The 17,215-nt window shown below is 40.7% G+C and overlaps 1 protein-coding gene across 1 annotated transcript in view; it reads right to left on the reverse strand.

Moving 5' to 3' along the window:
• Positions 1–10,680, reverse strand: part of LOC125456055 (uncharacterized protein C1orf21-like) — a 170,933-nt gene extending 160,253 nt beyond the window's left edge. Inside the window, exon 1 of the mRNA XM_048538718.2 lies at positions 10,511–10,680. The gene's annotated coding sequence lies outside the window, so the exon portion shown is untranslated. The remainder of the gene's footprint in view (positions 1–10,510) is intronic.
• Between the last annotated feature and the right edge of the window lie 6,535 nt (positions 10,681–17,215).

Here is a 17,215-nt window from a genome sequence, read left to right on the forward strand (position 1 = left end):
TACCTTCTCTGAAGCGCTACCAAAGTCAGTATTACCCTCTTCAAATGAGAGTCAAAAATTAGATACAGCACTCTAGGTGTAATTTCATAGATACCCTGTACACACGTAGCAAGGAATTCCTACTTTATATTCCAAACCCCTCATCGCCAAGGCCACTTGTGTTAGAACAAAGGACAAAGGAAATTACGGCACGGGAACAGGCCCTTTGGCCCTCCAGCCTGCACTGATCCAGATCCTCTATCTAAACCCGTCACCTATTTTCCAAGGATCTGTACCCCTCTGCTCCCTGCCCATTCATGTATGTGTCTTGATGCATCTTAAATGACGCTAACGTGTCCGCCTCTACCACCTCCGCTGGCAACACATTCCACGTACCCATCACCCTCTGCGTTAAGAACTTTCCACGCATATCTCCCTTAAACTTTTCCCCTCTCACCTTGAAATTGTGGCCCCTAGAAATTGAGTTCCCCAATCTAGGAAAAAGCTTCTTCCTATCCACCCTGTCTATATCTCTCATGATTCTGTAGACCTCAATCAGGTCTCTTCTCAATCCCCGTCTTTCTAATGTAAATAATCCTAAGCTACTCAACCTCTCTTCATAGCTAGCGCCCTCCATACCAGGCAACGTCCTGGTGAACCTCCTCTGCACCCTCTCCAAAGCATCCATATCCTTTTGGTAATGTGGTGACCAGAACAGTACGCAGTATTCCAAATGTGGTCGAACCAAGTCCTGTACTACTGCAACATGACCTGCCAACTCTTGTACTCAACACCCCGTCCGATGAATGAAAGCATGCCATATGCCTTCTTGACTGCTCTACTGACCTGCATTGCCACCTTCAGGGTACAATGGACCCAAACACCCAGATCTTTCGGTGCATCAACTTTCCCCAGGGCTTTTCCATTTACCATAAAGTTCGCTCTTGAATTGGATCTTCCAAAATGCATCACTTCGCATTTGCCTGGATTGAACTCCATCTGCCATTTCTCCACCCAACTCTCCATCTATCTATATTCTACTGCATTCTCCGACAGTCCCATTCACTACCTGCTCCTCCACCAATTTTAGTGTCATCTGCAAACTTGCTAATCAGACTATCGGTACCTTCCTGCAGATCATTTATGTATATCACAAACAACAGTGATCCCAACACGGATCCCTGTGGAACACCACTGGTCACAGTTCTCCACTTTGCGAAACCCCCTTCCACTACAACCCTCTGTCTCCTGTTGCCCAGCCAGTTCTCTATCCATCTAGCTACTACACCCTGGATCCCATGCAACTTCACTTTCTCCATCAGCCTACCAGGGAACCTTATCAAATGCCTTACTGAAGTCCTTGTATATGCCATCCGCAGCCCTTGCCTCATCTGTCAACTTTGTCACTTCCTCAAAGAATTCTATCAAGTTGGTAAGACATGAACTTCCCTGCAAAAAACCATGCTGCCTATCACTAATAAGCCCATTTTCTTCCAAATGTAAATAGATCCTATCCCTCAGTGTCTTCCCAAAAGCTTCCCGACCACTGACGTCAGGCTCACCGGTCTATAGTTACCTGGATTGTCCTTGCTACCCTTTTTAAACAAGGAGTCAACATTCGCAATTCTCCAGTCCTCCAGGACCTCACCCATGCTCAAGGATGCTGCAAAGATATCTGTTAAGGCCCCAGCTACTTCCTCTCCCGCTTCCCTGGTAATCTAATTATTTCCTTAATGTTCTTAACTATTTTCTGCTCTTGCATTCTAACCTGTTGTAATCGCTATATGAAGCCATCTAGGTACCTCAGCATTTGGCTTTCATTCATCGGACGGGGTGTTGAGTACAAGAGTTGGCAGGTCATGTTGCAGTAGTACAGGACTTGGTTCGACCACATTTGGAATACTGCGTACTGTTCTGGTCACCACATTACCAAAAGGATATGGATGCTTTGGAGAGGGTGCAGAGGAGTTTCACCAGGATGTTGCCTGGTATGGAGGGCGCTAGCTATGAAGAGAGGTTGAGTAGCTTAGGATTATTTACATTAGAAAGACGGGGATTGAGAAGAGACCTGATTGAGGTCTACAGAATCATATGCCTTTTTCTCCATTCAAATAATGTTTTGATTTTCTATTCTTAAGAAAGTGAATGGCCTCACTTTTCCCAAATTATACACTATCTGCCAAGAGTTTCCCATTCACTTAATTAACCTATATCCGTTTGAAACACTATCTCACTCGTAGTATGCTTTCCCACATATATTTATATCATCAGTAAACTTGGGTACAGTACCCTTGATTCCTTCAAAATCATTCACACAGATTATTGAGGCCTCTTCATGGATCCGTCTGGCACCTCATTAGTTATTGTTCTGGGGAAGGGTCACTGGACCCAAAACATTAACTCTGTTTTCTCCTCCACAGATGCTGCCAGACTTGCTGAGCTTTTCCAGCAACTTTGTTTTTGTTCCTGATTTACAGCATCCGCAGTTCTTTTGGCTTATATATATCATGACTGTTTCCTCTCAGGCAGTCAATCCTCTATTCGTTTCAATATATTACCCTTCACCACGAGTTCAATAACTCTTTTCCGGGATGTTATCAAATGTCTTTTGAAAACCAAAAGTACTACTGAGACTGGTTCCTCTTCTTCAGCTGTCCATTACTGCTTCACGGAATTTTAATAAATTTATCAAGCACTTCCCCTCCATGAAGAATTGTCAACAATTAAATTGTATTCTGATCTTCAAAATCTTCAGCTAATATTTCTTTAATAATGGATTCTAGCATTTTCCAATTAACAGATTTTAAGTTAACGGTTTTATATCTTCCTGTTTTCAGTCTCCCTCCTTTTTTGAACACAGGCATTTGACTTGCAGTATTCCAATTTGAGGTACTCTTGTAGAATCTAAGGAATTTTGGATAATTATAACCAACACAAACACTATCTGTTCTACCACTTCTTTTAAGTACCTGAAGTGAATGTCATCAAGTTCAGGGGATTTGTTCGCCTTTTGTCCCTTAAGTTTGCTTTTGCTGGTTCTGAAATGCTTTCCAGCCTATCGCTGATCTTCACAACACTGCATACTTTTTATTTTATCTCCAAGTTGATACTATTCTTAATTTTTATAATTTTGATACTATTCTTGTAATTTTTGACATAATGGTGGCTCTTCCTTCTAGATCTTTCTTCCTGAATAGAAAATACCTTTGTTGAAAATTCTGAAATGTTTCCTTAAATGTCTTCCATTGCTTACCTTTGCCTTTTAATCTGATTCCTGAAATTTGTTCCAATACCTTTACAGTTGTGTTCATTTAAGTTTAAAACATTAGTTTTTGACCAAATCATTCAAACTGAATGTGAAATTCCATTTCTGATTACTCTTTCCTACAGAAACTTGGTCCTGGTGAGAATGAATTAATCTTGTCTCATTACAAATAACCCAGGTCTAAAATAGACTGTTCCCTCATTGGTTCCACAAAAGAATTTTTAAAAAATTTTCTTCTTGGCATATTGTCTTTGGTGTCTGGGCAAGCTCTTATTGCCTATCCCTAATTGTTCCGCAGAAGATGGCGGTGAGCTGTTTTCATGAACTGCTGCAATTTATTTGGTGTCAGGTACACACACAATTCTGTTAGGAAAAGAGTCCCAACTGTTCCAAGCTAATTCTATTCACTCATTCTCAGTGCTACTATTGCAATCTGTATGAATATTATAGTTGCCCAAGATAATTGCTGTCTCTTCCATCTAAATCCTCATAATTTCTTTCATTTTCTCTGTCCTACATCACGTCTACAGTGAGGTGTTTGTAGACCACTCCCACCTCTCGTTCTTTTCCCTCGATATTTCTTAACTCTACACAAACCGATCCCAAATATTATGCTTCCAAACCAAGACAGTTTCTTACTTTTCTGCTGCTCTCATCTGTTACTGGTTGCTGCATCTCTTTTTCCTTTCCTTCCATCCTTCTGAAGTGAGAGGCGCCCCTGACATTCAGTCTCCAGTCTTGATCACCGCTCATCATAACCACGTATTCCCAAGTGCATCGACAATTCTTCTATCCTGTTTCAAACGCTTGCATCCATAGCTTTTAATTTTGTTGTCTTACCATTTTTCCCTATTCTAATCTTATTTACTGGAGCACTGTAATATTTATACACTCTGGTGTCCGCCAAACACATGCAGTATCATGACCCATATTATTACCCTGCACTGTCACTTTGTCCCTTCTGCTTAACTTTCTAAATTTCCATTCATGTGATTCCTATTCCTATCCCACCCTAGTTAAAGATCTACCTACAGCCTTGGTTATTAAACAGCTCCCTCTCTTTCAGTCACCCATTCAACTCTCTAATCTTGCATTCTTTATGTCACATTGCTCGTGGTTCAGGCAGCAACCCTGAGATTATTTATTTTGTGGTTCTGCATCTGAATTCATCACTGAGCTGCCCATACTCCCTCAACTGCACCACTTCCTTCACCTTAACTATGTCATTGATTCCTCTGTGGGCCACACTAATTCGATCCTTCCCACACAATCCAAATTCCTCTCCCTGAGAGGTGAGATATCATTGATCACAACTATGGGATGCAGCAGAACCTTCGGAACTCATGCTCTAAGCTGGACAGAACAGTATCTCTACCATTAACTGTTATCTTGAACTTGGATGTTTCAGTGATATTGCACTGAACCAACTTTTGGAAGTTCTTTTATGAGGGAGATAAGGGACTGTCCACGGATGTTATTCATGCCACCATCCAGAAGTCATTCAGTATGTTTATGCAGAAAAGACTCTTGACAAAAACAAAAATAGAAATAGAGGCAGCCTACTGACTCGAGTACAGAATTGATTAGGAAATAGGAGACAGAAGGAATAGGAGTATCTGTTCCAGCTGGCAATGTCTCCAGTAGGACACAATGGAAAGCTGTACAGGCGCCTGTGATTTTGATTATAATTATCAATAGTTTCAGTTTAAAAAAAGCACAATTTAACGACAATGAAATGTGAGGCTGGATGAACACAGCAGGCCCAGCAGCATCTCAGGAGCATAAAAGCTGACGTTGTGCTCCTGAGATGCTGCTGGGCCTGCTGTGTTCATCCAGCCTCACATTTTATTATCTTGGATTCTCCAGCATCTGCAGTTCCCATTATCACTGATACAATCTAACAACACTAGGTTAGGAGGCACAGCAAGTAGTTAAAAGGGGCAAGAACTGCTTCCCGTGAACTACAGCTGTATGATTGGCTGCAAAAGATTTTAAACAGTGCAGAGATTATGAAAAGAGTTCTAGAAAGCAAACCTGTGTTCTTTTTAACATGTGGACAAACCAAACTTAATATGGGAAAGCATGAGAAATTGTAAAAAGACAAATCAGAGCATTTTCTGAATGGTACAAAACATGAAACAAAGGAGAGAGAGAGGCCAAAGTACTAAAATCGCATGGACAAAGTAACAAACAGACATAAAATGGATTTTAAAAAACTAATTGAAGGTGGGCCTTTGTCTTAAGGGGGCTGGAGTACTAAGTGATGCTACAGTTGTAATAAGGTTCTGGCTGGGCTGCATTTGGAGCATTATGTGCAGTCCTGGGTAATGCATCTCAGAAAGAATGTGTTGTCTTGGAGGAGGTGCAACACACATTCAGCAAAATGTTGGTGGGACTAAAAGTTTTCCGCTTTCACAATATATTGCATAAATGAGGCTTGTCTTCCCCTCAATATAAAAGATTACGTGATGTTTGAATGGAACTAATGAAAAGATTTGGTTCAGTAGATGGGGTACAGAATTCCTTCCCTTTGGGTGGAAGAATCCTGAACAAGGAGGTAAATTTAAAAACAGGTCTAAGCTGTATCAGACAACATTTCTCCACTTAAAGAATAGTAGAAGTCTGAAGCTCTTCCAGCCAAAATGACTATTGAGTCAACAATTCACTTTAATTTTTTTTAAAATTATTATTCATTCATTCATAGGAATAAATGCTAAGTGAGCATTTATTGCCCATCTCTAACTGATTAAGAATCAACCAGATTTCTAAGAGTGTGAAGTCACACGTCGGCCAGACCAAGTAAGAACACATTGAACCAGACAGATTTTTACATTAATCTACTGTGATTGCTGCTATTACACTGGTTCTTTTTCATTCCAGATTTTTACTGAATTCAAATTTCTGTGACTGTCATAGAATCTCTATGATGTGGACGCAAGCCATTCAGTCCATTAAGTCTATATTGTCCTCCCATCCAGACCTATCCTTCTATCCTATCCCTGTAACTCTGCATATCGCAAGGCCGATCCATCTAACCTGCAAATCCCTGGATTCAAGGTGGGGTCTGAATCAGTGTCTCTAAAGCATTAGCTTGGAGATTTGGGAATTCTAGTATAATGCCATGACCACTAGAGCACCAGTCTGTCAAAAGTTACTTTTTCTTTTGATAGACAAAAGCAGGAATGTACAGAAGCTCTTGTGGTGCAGTGGTAGTGTCCCTGTCGCTTGGGTAGCATGCTTGGGTTCAGGTCCCACCTATTCTAAAAATGTGTAATAATATCTCTGAACAGAGTGATTGGAAAATAAGAGATACAGGTATTCTAATTAATGGCTGAATGGGCAACTTCTGCTCTAGTGTTCCTCATGGCAGCCTGTGGTCATGAGGTGCATATTTAAAGTGACTTTCTGAAATCTATACCAACTCTAAGTTACTCTTATAAAAATTAACAATTCCTCAACTGACAACAGGCAAAATATTTCGCAACATATCATAGACAGGTGACAGAAGCAGCCACTAGATTAGAAGATGGCAAGAGACTCGAGTAAACCAGCATAGAGTAAGGCAGAGAATATGGAGCATGAAAATATGAATAAAAAGATTACATTCGATTCCCTACAGTGTGGAAACAGGCCCTTCGGCCCAACAAGTCCACACTGCCCCTTGGAGCATCCCACCCAGACCCATCCCCCTATAACCCACACACCCCTGAACACTACGGGATAACAAAAATTAAATGCAAATACAATGACAGCATTTAAACAGTACCAGCAGTTATATTATTCAACTATGTTCTTAATCTCACTCTTGTATTCTGGTGAGGTAACAACAGATTTGACTGGGATAAGGCTAATTGCACCGTGGTTAGTATATTTGTGTAGTCACACGTTCTCTTCCCCAAAGTTTACCACACCTTCTCCACTCCTCAGCCACTACAAATTCAGCATCACTGCAGGGTAAGCCCTGGAACAAAAGATCTCAGGAACTCGACAGTGCAACACTTTGGTGTTGCTCTTCTATTTCTGCCTTTCAATGCCAAGATTATGGGACATGCTGAGTGAAAGCCAGCGCTTTCGGTCTGAGAATTTTAAATCGTCAATGACCAAAATGACCCATGTCACTGTCTGACAGCTCCCAACAGCTAGCTATAGGGCTCCATGAAAACAAGTCATCTATCTAACTTCTCTGACAACAGCCACACAAAGGAAGTGGGAGAAGAAAACTACAGCAGAGCAAAATAAAAGCGCGACAAACTGATGGGATTCCTTTCCACCTCTGAAAGCAACATTAAAAGACTCTGGTATATGTGAAGGAGAAAGAATGCAAGGCAATCCAATCACACAAGCTGCTCTCTACCAGGTTACCTAGCTCACCCATTTCCATGGTTTTGCTGGACTATGTTGTGGAGCAGGAATTCTTTACAGAAAAGGGCATGGAAGCCAAATCCATAAATAGTTTTAAGAGAGAACTGAAGAGGTACTCAAGCTTGAGGAATTTACAGAGTTATGAACAATAAAGTTGAGGTCGAAATCCAAGCATGACAACATGTGCAAAGGACTAGCCCAGACATGACGGGTTGATTGGCCTCTTTATGGGCAGTAGGTCTTTGGTTCTGCAATGCTCCAAAAGCAACAAGTTATTACATTTCAGCTACAGACCTCACATAAAGTTTAGTGAGAAAAAGCAGAATATGAGCAGGGAGGAAACTCAACCTTGAAGGCACAGTGACAACGCTGAAGAGGGTTGGCAACTCTCCAGCTGAATAAAAGAATCATTGAACAAGAAATAAGATGACAAAATGCAATGAAAAGAAGAATGCAACACTATGTCAGTCATCACATTGGCACAAACCCAGAATTCCTGAATACAACCAGAAAAGGATTAGTTCCTTTCTATTCTACCTTTTAATTCCATTCCTCTTATTAAAACAAATTACATACAGAGAGTATTCAATGCTTATTTACCACCAGAGGCTCACAGAGACAGGTTAAAGTTAGTCATCTCAGCAACTCAAATGGTATAAATGTAGCATCTGGGTTCAAAAACATAAATTAAATTAATTTTAGTGGTGTTGAGAATTATTAGATGGGACATGACCTCATTCAATGGCAGAGTAGGCTTGATGGGCTGAATGGTCCTGTTTTGTTTCTATATCTTGTGGTTTTAGTTGTATACGTTAGGACCCTGGCAGACAACAATGATATTTTGGCAACAAAACTGGCAAACAGGTTGAGGTCTTTTTGCTGAGATACTCAAGGAGATGCTTTAAGAAATTAGCAGCTCAGTATCTTGCTGGAGTGGGGCATCTCACATTGTGGTGCTCTATGATGTTTTTCTTTACCTTTCAGTGCTGATACACTTTACCCTGTCAATGCGTGTATGGATTGATAATAGGATCCAAGACTTTGGTGAAAGATAGGATCAGCAGCCCATCTCTTCTACCAATGCAATTAACAAATAATGAAGAGAAATGACAGAGATGGGAACGTGTTAGTTATATACCAGAAAATTAACACTGACAAGCGGTGAGCACAATTTAACTCTCCACTATTTTTGCAGCAAAATCCAGACCATTGTCTAAGTAGAGATAAGAGCCAAATCCCATCTTTCTCATGATGTCATACACCAAGATGTTATGATACCATCCAAAATTCTGAATTATAAATTTGTAAACAAAGGGAGATTTGCCAAACACCTCTCCTGTCAACTCTGTAACAAAGGAAATTTAGGGCAACCTCACCAACTTACACAGAAGAAAGGACTGATGTTGAGATCAGTGCAATCTCAGAAGATTTGCAGTTTCCCCCTCCCCTTGTCACCAAGTCAAATCTAATGTCCTTTCAGAAATGTCATCAACAATTCTATAGGATAATTCAGGCAAAGGCCACAAAACACTTCATAAATTAAGCTGCAAACATAAGATGCATGATGAATACTTCTTCAATTAAGGAGAGAAAGCAAATTTGGGTCAATATTGCTCCCAAGCAGAAACTTTTCTTCAATTGCTACAAATTTAATACTGGTCACATTTTCAGGCGAAATTTGACAAACAATAATTAGATAACTAAAAAGGTCAGATTTGGCAATAGTATGCTTTCCAAAAACTTCATTTCTCCAGATCAGAACACCTACAAACAGCAATTACGGATGCAGAGCCCAAACACTTGGCGAGTTACAGTAGGAACATGCAGTCTACTGAAGCTTTATGATGAATAAATCAGCAGACACATCTGACGCAAGGCTGAAGTTGCCCACGCAACACATGGGCATATAGCAATACGTCATGGCTTCCCTGGAACTTGCTGTAAGCAAAATTTGTGCAAATCAGTCATACCCTGGCCATTAAACTTAAGTTGATTTCCACTTCCTTCACCTTCACCCCCACTGCCACATAAATTAAGTTCTCCAGTTCTACACAGAGATGTGTGCACACCACGTACAGCTGTAATTGCCACAACCCATCACTCAAGCCAATACACTTGCTTGAGAACAAACCTTCTTGTACGTCAAAGCAGATAAACTCGCAGAAATCTAAAAATTGAAATAATACAATTAATTAATTTTCATATGCATATTTGCCAGTTTCCCTTCTCCCCTAAATTGGAGTTCTGTGGATCTTTCTCTTTTCTGTTGTTTGAAGGGAACCACGGACCTGTACTGTTCTAAATCTTTTTATACAAGGAATCTCATTCAACTACAAGGCATTGGACTCCCAGAGGCCTGTTAAGGGCAGCCCCACAGGAAACTACTCATCATAAGCTTCCAGAAAAAAAATCATATTCTCCCACATGAACACTATATGGAGATGTTCCGACTTGTACATTAACGCGCTCAATCGCTGATAATCTCTGAATAGGTTCCAAACGCTGTCCTAACGCTGCAACTCGTTATCAATGATTATTTTTCTCTCTCTCTCGAATCAAATCATTTTAATGGGGCAGGAAACATGTTCCCAACTGCAGTCTTTTTCGCTTACATGTTGCGTGTGTTAGATACTGAATGTGAGATGATGTAGGAGATATCATTCTTTTCAAAGAAAATGCAAAAACACAGAAACGACAAAGATTGTTGCAAATACGTTCAGGAGGGAAATCTGCTAAACAGTGGGAACACCGTCTCTGCCCTTAATTCCCACCCTAAAGACTGCGAATGAAAAAAACAGCTTCCTAGCACACGAGCCACAAGACAAAGGAGTTTAAGATTTACAAATTTTTGTGATATACATCTACACGCGCACGCACACACAACACCATGGGGAAATAACTCACCGTTCGCTGCTTTTATTCCTTGGTAAAGGGGTAAAGCAAGACAGTGATGTTGCTGCGCTGTTGCAGAAACAGAGAAAGCTGCCTCTACCCGTATAGCTCTGTCTGTATGTACGTGTGTGTGTGTGTGTGTGTCTCTATCTCGCGTACTCTGACTGAGACTGACTAGCAGCAGCAGCGCCTTGGAGAGAGATAGGGAGGGAGGGAGGGAGGAAGGGAGACCGGCGCTAGACCTGAGCAACCAACAGCAGAAACACCAATCACAGCAAGAAGGGAATGCCATGCAACCACAGAGACAAATCCAGAACTCAACTGTACCCACCCTGCAACGAAATCAACCTGTCTCTCATCCACCCTGTCATTACGTCTACTTTTTTGTTTTTAAAAAAAAGTAAAATGAAGTCCAGATTTTTTTTTTCACAAATGACCGAGACTTGGTAAAGGGATAAAGCAAGAGACTGGTGTTGAAACTTGATCAATTTATTGCACTCTTTCCCCCATCTCCTCCCCATGCCGCAAAAGCTGAAGACTACACAACACCACCAATAAGGACAAAACGCTTGACTAATTGCAATCTTAGGTTCCTTCCAAATGCAAGATCCCCTGGGAACCGTGATCCCACACTGCTATAATTATGTGGCTCAGAGAAGGGTGGTTTAGCCATTGTAATTGTCATCTCGGTTACAGTTCATTATTCGAAAAAGCGCATCGGTATGTAGATTTTCCGAGCGGCCTGACCAAAATATCGGACACAGTTGCTTGTGGCGGATGCTGCCTTTCCTTCCGAGTTCACAGGTGTCAAGGAGAATATGGGAAGATAATGAATGGAGTGCATTATATTGGACCCTTCACTGAATGAGTACTGGAAACAAGACATGAGACAACATAAACCTTGTTGGAAGGAAAATAGATTGTCTTTGGCATTTTAATTCTAATTCTGGGCTCGTTCGCTTCCCCAACCTCCTCTCTCAGTTGTCAACAGTATTTTCAACTGCTTAGATTTATAACTCCCTCCCTCAATTTCTGTCTACTTCTCTCTCCTCCTTTAAGACATTCCATAAAATCTATCTCTTTGACTTGCTCATTCAGATATCCGACATAACAAGGTGTGGAGCTGGATTAACACAGCAGGCCAAGGAGCATCATAGGAGCAGGAAGGCTGGGGCTTTTTCTCGGATTCTCCAGCATCTGCAGTTCCTATTATCTCTCATTCAAATATCTCCTGGTTCGGCTAAGTGTCATATTTTACCCATTAATACTCCCACAAAGCGCCTTCGGCCACTTCATCACGTCGGGGGCGCTAAATAAATGCACGTTGTTGCCGTGAAGATGTTGGAATCGAATGTTTCAGGGTTCAGAAACTGACAATGCGGTTGAATTGAAGCAGATCAATTTCTGGGGAATATGTCACCCCCGTATGTTGCTTTCCTTTGTTTAATCGTCAAATAGAAAGAATATACACCCTCGCGTTGCAATTAATCAAATCATCCACTTATTTCGAACACATTAAGTGACAAAATTCGAGGCAAAACATGCACAAATGCAAGCTGTGGCTATAAGTTGCATTTTGCTAACATTGACCAGCTACCGTCTCCACAGATACCAAAGTAACAATACTACAGACTTCCTGCAAACCCATCAAACTCGTACGAAACTGATTATCATCATTTCTTTTTATTCTACACAAGATTAAACCTAACAGTATCAGAAATTAAACGCTTGGTATATCTCCCCCCTCACACCGCTCAAGCTTCTTGTGCCATTCTGCTCGGTGGCGACACTCTTGGCCTGTCTGAGAATTGCACCCTCCATCGAAAAGAGATTCCGGGTTGACACGTGACCCATCATTCCCAAAAAGTTGGAGACGGCCCAAGGAAATGCTGAGATCATTTCAGGATTTTCCGCCCCTTAGTCAACTATTTCACACACACACACACAAAAAGCTGTTTTGTACCTCAGTGGATACATGCCACCGCATATTTTCCGAGACTGCTACTTCGTCACAGTGTAGTCATGCAGAATGACAGGCGAGAAATAGACCATTCGGCCCTTCCTCGGCTGTACTGGTCTTCCAACTCCAGCGAACTCATACGACCCCAATCAGCTTTCCCGGTATATTTAGCGTTCCTTGTCCTCTCTTGTTTGCTAAGTTTAATTTTGAAAGCATCTAAGCTTTCTTTGATAAACCTGCGAATTAAAACGTTCAAAATTATGTAGAGCACAACAAACCTGCACTGCCACTTGATAAGATTGTTAATCATCTGGTTGTGGCCTTAGCCCTACTTTCCTATCTACATGGTCAGTCAAGAATCCATCTAAAATGTTCCATCCCCTGATTGTAGATGCTCCCAACAAGGAAAATACATTCCTTCTGTGCCGGGTCTGTCAAGACCCCGCAGGACCTTCTGTGTTTCACTAATGTCAAAACGCATTCTTGTAAACTGCAAATGGATATCGGCCCAATCGATCCAGCTTTTCTCATTAACTAACTCCTTCACTCCAGAACTGGAATTGACACCCTGATTAAAGAATCATCTTTTTATCTCCCTACTGGATTTAGCAGGAAGTTACTTAGGCATAATAAAAAACAAAAGAACTGCAGATGCTGTAAATCAGGAACAAAAGCAAAGTTGCTGGAAAAGCTCAGCAGGTCTGGCAGCATCTGTCAGATGCTGCCAAACCTGCTGAGCTTTTCCAGTTATTTAAGCATCTTGTATTTATGGCCATTGATTTTGAATTGCAAATAATGCAGACATTATCTGCGAAGTATCATTGTCCACACCATTGCCAATTTTAAAACCCTCTATCATCTCTCCTCGCAGTCTTCCCTTTTCAAAAGCAAAGAGCCCCAACTTATTCAAAATTTCTCCATAGCTGCTCCGTCCATGTACTGTCCATGCAAACATAATTTCTACACCTTCCCTGATGTTTTGATACCCTTTTTGGAATATGGAAAACGTGGTAGAAGCAGATTCAGTCATGCTTTCAGAAAGATAATGGATAATTAGCTATATTTGAAGAGGAAAAGACATGCAGGGCTATGGGGGAAAGGTAGTGGGAAGGCATTTGGTGGATCCATATTGCAGTCATTCTGCAGCTCTATGCACTGTGCACAGCACTCTAAGCAAAGCCTGAGTGAGGTCATGCACACATTTAACATAATGTCACTACATTTGACTTAAATTACAGTTCTCATTTTTAATTGTTAGGCTGCCCTGCAACTCATATTTTAGTGATTTATTCACCTATATCCATAGATTTATTCCGGAGGGCCACATGGAAGGTAGCAGAACATAGTGTCAACATCAGGCATAGTTTGATGACATGTCACAGAGGCTTGCAGACAAGCTCTAGTGGATATGTGAGGATGGTACAAGACAGAGAAGTGTGACATATTATAACAGGAGACTCCTGGTAGAAGTAGATTTAGGTAACAGCTGCCTCCACGTAGTCCTTTGCAATTCCGTCCCATTTAGTTTCTCGTTTGCTAAGGTATAAGTCATCAGGCTATTTTTCCATCAAACTGCATCACCTAACATTTATCTGTGTTAAAACTCATTTGCCAATTATTTGCTGGTTTGCTTCTTTCCTATATCTTCTTGTACTATGTTACATTTTCCTCACTATTAACCAAAACTCTAGTTTAGTATTATCTGCAAAATGTCATTAAGTTGATACCTAAAATGATACCTGTTCCCAAGTTCAAATCAACAATGAAGAACTTAAATTACCCCAGTCACAACGGTGATATAATACGACTTTGTCTCTTCCTGCAATCTGACCCTTGGCTTCTACACTCTGCTTTCTAATGGTTTTAGGCAATTTTCTATCCATTCAGCTGTTTTTCTGCAGCTTCCATATGCCATGAGCTTTGATATGAGATGATCATTTACTCTACCTTACCAAAAGTATGTTTTTCTTCACATTTAGCTATCTCTGCCAGGATATAAAATTTATTTTTTGTAACAAAGTGAAAAAGGAAGGGGGCGAACTTGTGAAACAAATGAAAAGTGACAAATGAAAGGGAAACAACAACGCCGTGAACTAGAGAACAGAGATATTAGGAACTGCAGATGCTGGAGAATCTGAGATCTGAGAAGGGTCTAGGCCTGAAACATCAACTTTCCTGCTGCTCTGATGCTGTTTGGCCTGCTGTATTCATCCAGTTCTACACCTTAGTGCAGGAACAGAGTTGGGACGGTGGCTCAGTGGTTAGCACTGCAGCCTCACAGTACCAGGGACCCAGGTTCAATTCCAGCCTCAGGTAACTGTCTGTGTGGAGTTTGCACATTCTCCCCATGTCTGCATGGGTTTCCTCCCACAGCCCAAAGATGTGCAGGCTAGGTGGATTGGCCATGCTAATTGCCCATAGTGTTCAGGGGTTTGTGGATTATAGGGGGATGGGTCTGAGTGGGATGCTTGAAGGGGCAGTGTGGACTTGTTGGGCAGAAAGGCCTGTTTCCACACAGTAGGGAATCTAATCTAAAAAGCATGAGAGATAGAAATATGGCAAAATATTTTTAAATCTACAAACATCCAAATTAGAAGCATGGATAGGCTAAAAGACTTCTCTGGCCTGCACTGCCATTTAATTAGATCATTGCCAACATGATTACTCCAAATTCTGACCTAGCCCTGATGACTTTTCATCCACCCGTTTATTGAGAATTTAAAAATATTCAAAGACTCTGCCTCCACCACCTTTTGAGCAACAAAATTCAACACAGTCATGACTCTACATGAGAAAAATATTCTTTTCATCTCTGTCTCAAATAGGTGAACTTCTCTGTTCAAACAGCTTTAGAGTCTTACACAAGAGGAAGCAACCTTTGTTTTTCCATCCACCCTGTCAAGACTCTTCAGAATCTTACCTGTTTCAATGAAATCACTTTTACTCTTCTAAACTCAGAATCACAGAATTATCACAGTGAAGGAGGAGATCATTCAGCCCATCATGTCTAGACCAGCACTCCAGTGGATACAAGCCAAGTCCAACTTTCCCTCATAAGACAACTTTCTATACCAGGTATTAACTTTATAAATATTGTGTGAACTGCTTACAATGCATTTGTATCCTTCCCCAAATAAGGAAACCAATACTCTACACAGAACTCCAGATGTGGTCTCACCAATGTTCTGCATAACTGCAGCAGAACCACCCTGCTTCTGCATTTACTTCTACTCACCGTAAGCAATTACATTTTATTAGCTTTCCTAATTATTTGTTGTACCTGCATGGTAACCTCTTTTGATTCATCTGCCCTGACACCCAGATCGCTCTGCATCTCAGAAACTAGTTATCTGTCACTGTGAAGATACTCTGTTTTTTTTTTATTCTTACTGCCAAAATGGAAATGTCAACTTTTCCAACATTATACGTCATTTACAAGATCGCTGCTCACTTACTTAGCATATTTATAAACTTATCCTCTTCATTACTTACTTTCCTACCAGCTTGCTGTATCCACAGCACATGTCACTTCTTCAAAGAACAGCAAATGTGGGTTAAACATAATTCCCTGTTGAGAAATATATGACCACAGACATGAATAAGATCATAAATGAGATTACAGAAATTATTAAATTGTTGTTGCTTTTGTTTGGCTAGCTAAATCTGCAAACTGAATCAAAATACAGGACAGTGGGGCATATCACCTTATTGGTGGAGTAAATATTCTCTCTGTCCCTCTGCTGAGGTATTGATTCCCTTTGACAGGCCAAGTTATCACTTATTCATATTGCCTTGCCAATGGATTTCTAATTGGTATTGAAAGATTCACTGGAATGACACAAATTCGGATCTCACTCTTATGCTTTCTTTCCATAGAATGCAGAAAATGCTGGAAGCATCTGCTCAACCCTAGTTGCCTTGGGTTGGCATTTTAAAATTTACTCCTTCACGCGGTATGAGTGTTGCTAGCTACTTCAGCATTTGTTGCCCTTCCCTCGTTGCCAGAACTGAGTTGCCTGCCAGTTCATTTCAGAGGGTAATTAAGGGTCTACCACACTGCCGTGCATCTGGATTCGCATGGAACCCAGACTAAATAAGAATGGCAGAATTCACTCCAAAAAGAAAATTAGTGAACAAATCAATAAAAGCTGGCATGGTCATCATTCTGAGGATGACTTCACATTCCAGATTTTCTAACTGAATGTAAATTTTACTAGCAGCTATGATAGAATCTGAACCTTTGTCCCCTGTGAATTAGATTGAAACCCTTAGAATTACTAATCCAGTGACGATAGCTTAAAAAAAAGATTCTAACCAACCTGCTCAGCAAGGTTATTACATACATCTGGAGCAAGTAACTCTTGAATCTAAGCCTCGTAGCCCCACTGTGCCACAAAAGGTTCTGAGCCCAATAATATTACATGACACTATTGTCTTCCCCTGTTGATTACTAGATTGTCACACAGACTACATTAGTTTAATTAAAAGTCAATGACTCTGGTACATAAACTGGTCATATTCAGAATTAGTTAACATGTTGTACTTTTTTTAATTTGCTATATTCCGTGATTCCTATTCTAATTGTCTGAAATTTCCCTCCTTGATTATCATCAGATAGAAGTCTTCCAGTTTGCCATGCTGTTATGAGGAAAAGCATGTCATTTTACGAAATCAGAATGAATCTTTCCACTTCCATGGAGACTAGTCCTCTGTTCAGAACATGATTACATGGTACAAAGTTTTTGTGATGCAGCTAT

Source organism: Stegostoma tigrinum, chromosome 8 (genome assembly GCF_030684315.1).
Source record: "Stegostoma tigrinum isolate sSteTig4 chromosome 8, sSteTig4.hap1, whole genome shotgun sequence".
NCBI lineage: Eukaryota > Metazoa > Chordata > Chondrichthyes > Orectolobiformes > Stegostomatidae > Stegostoma > Stegostoma tigrinum.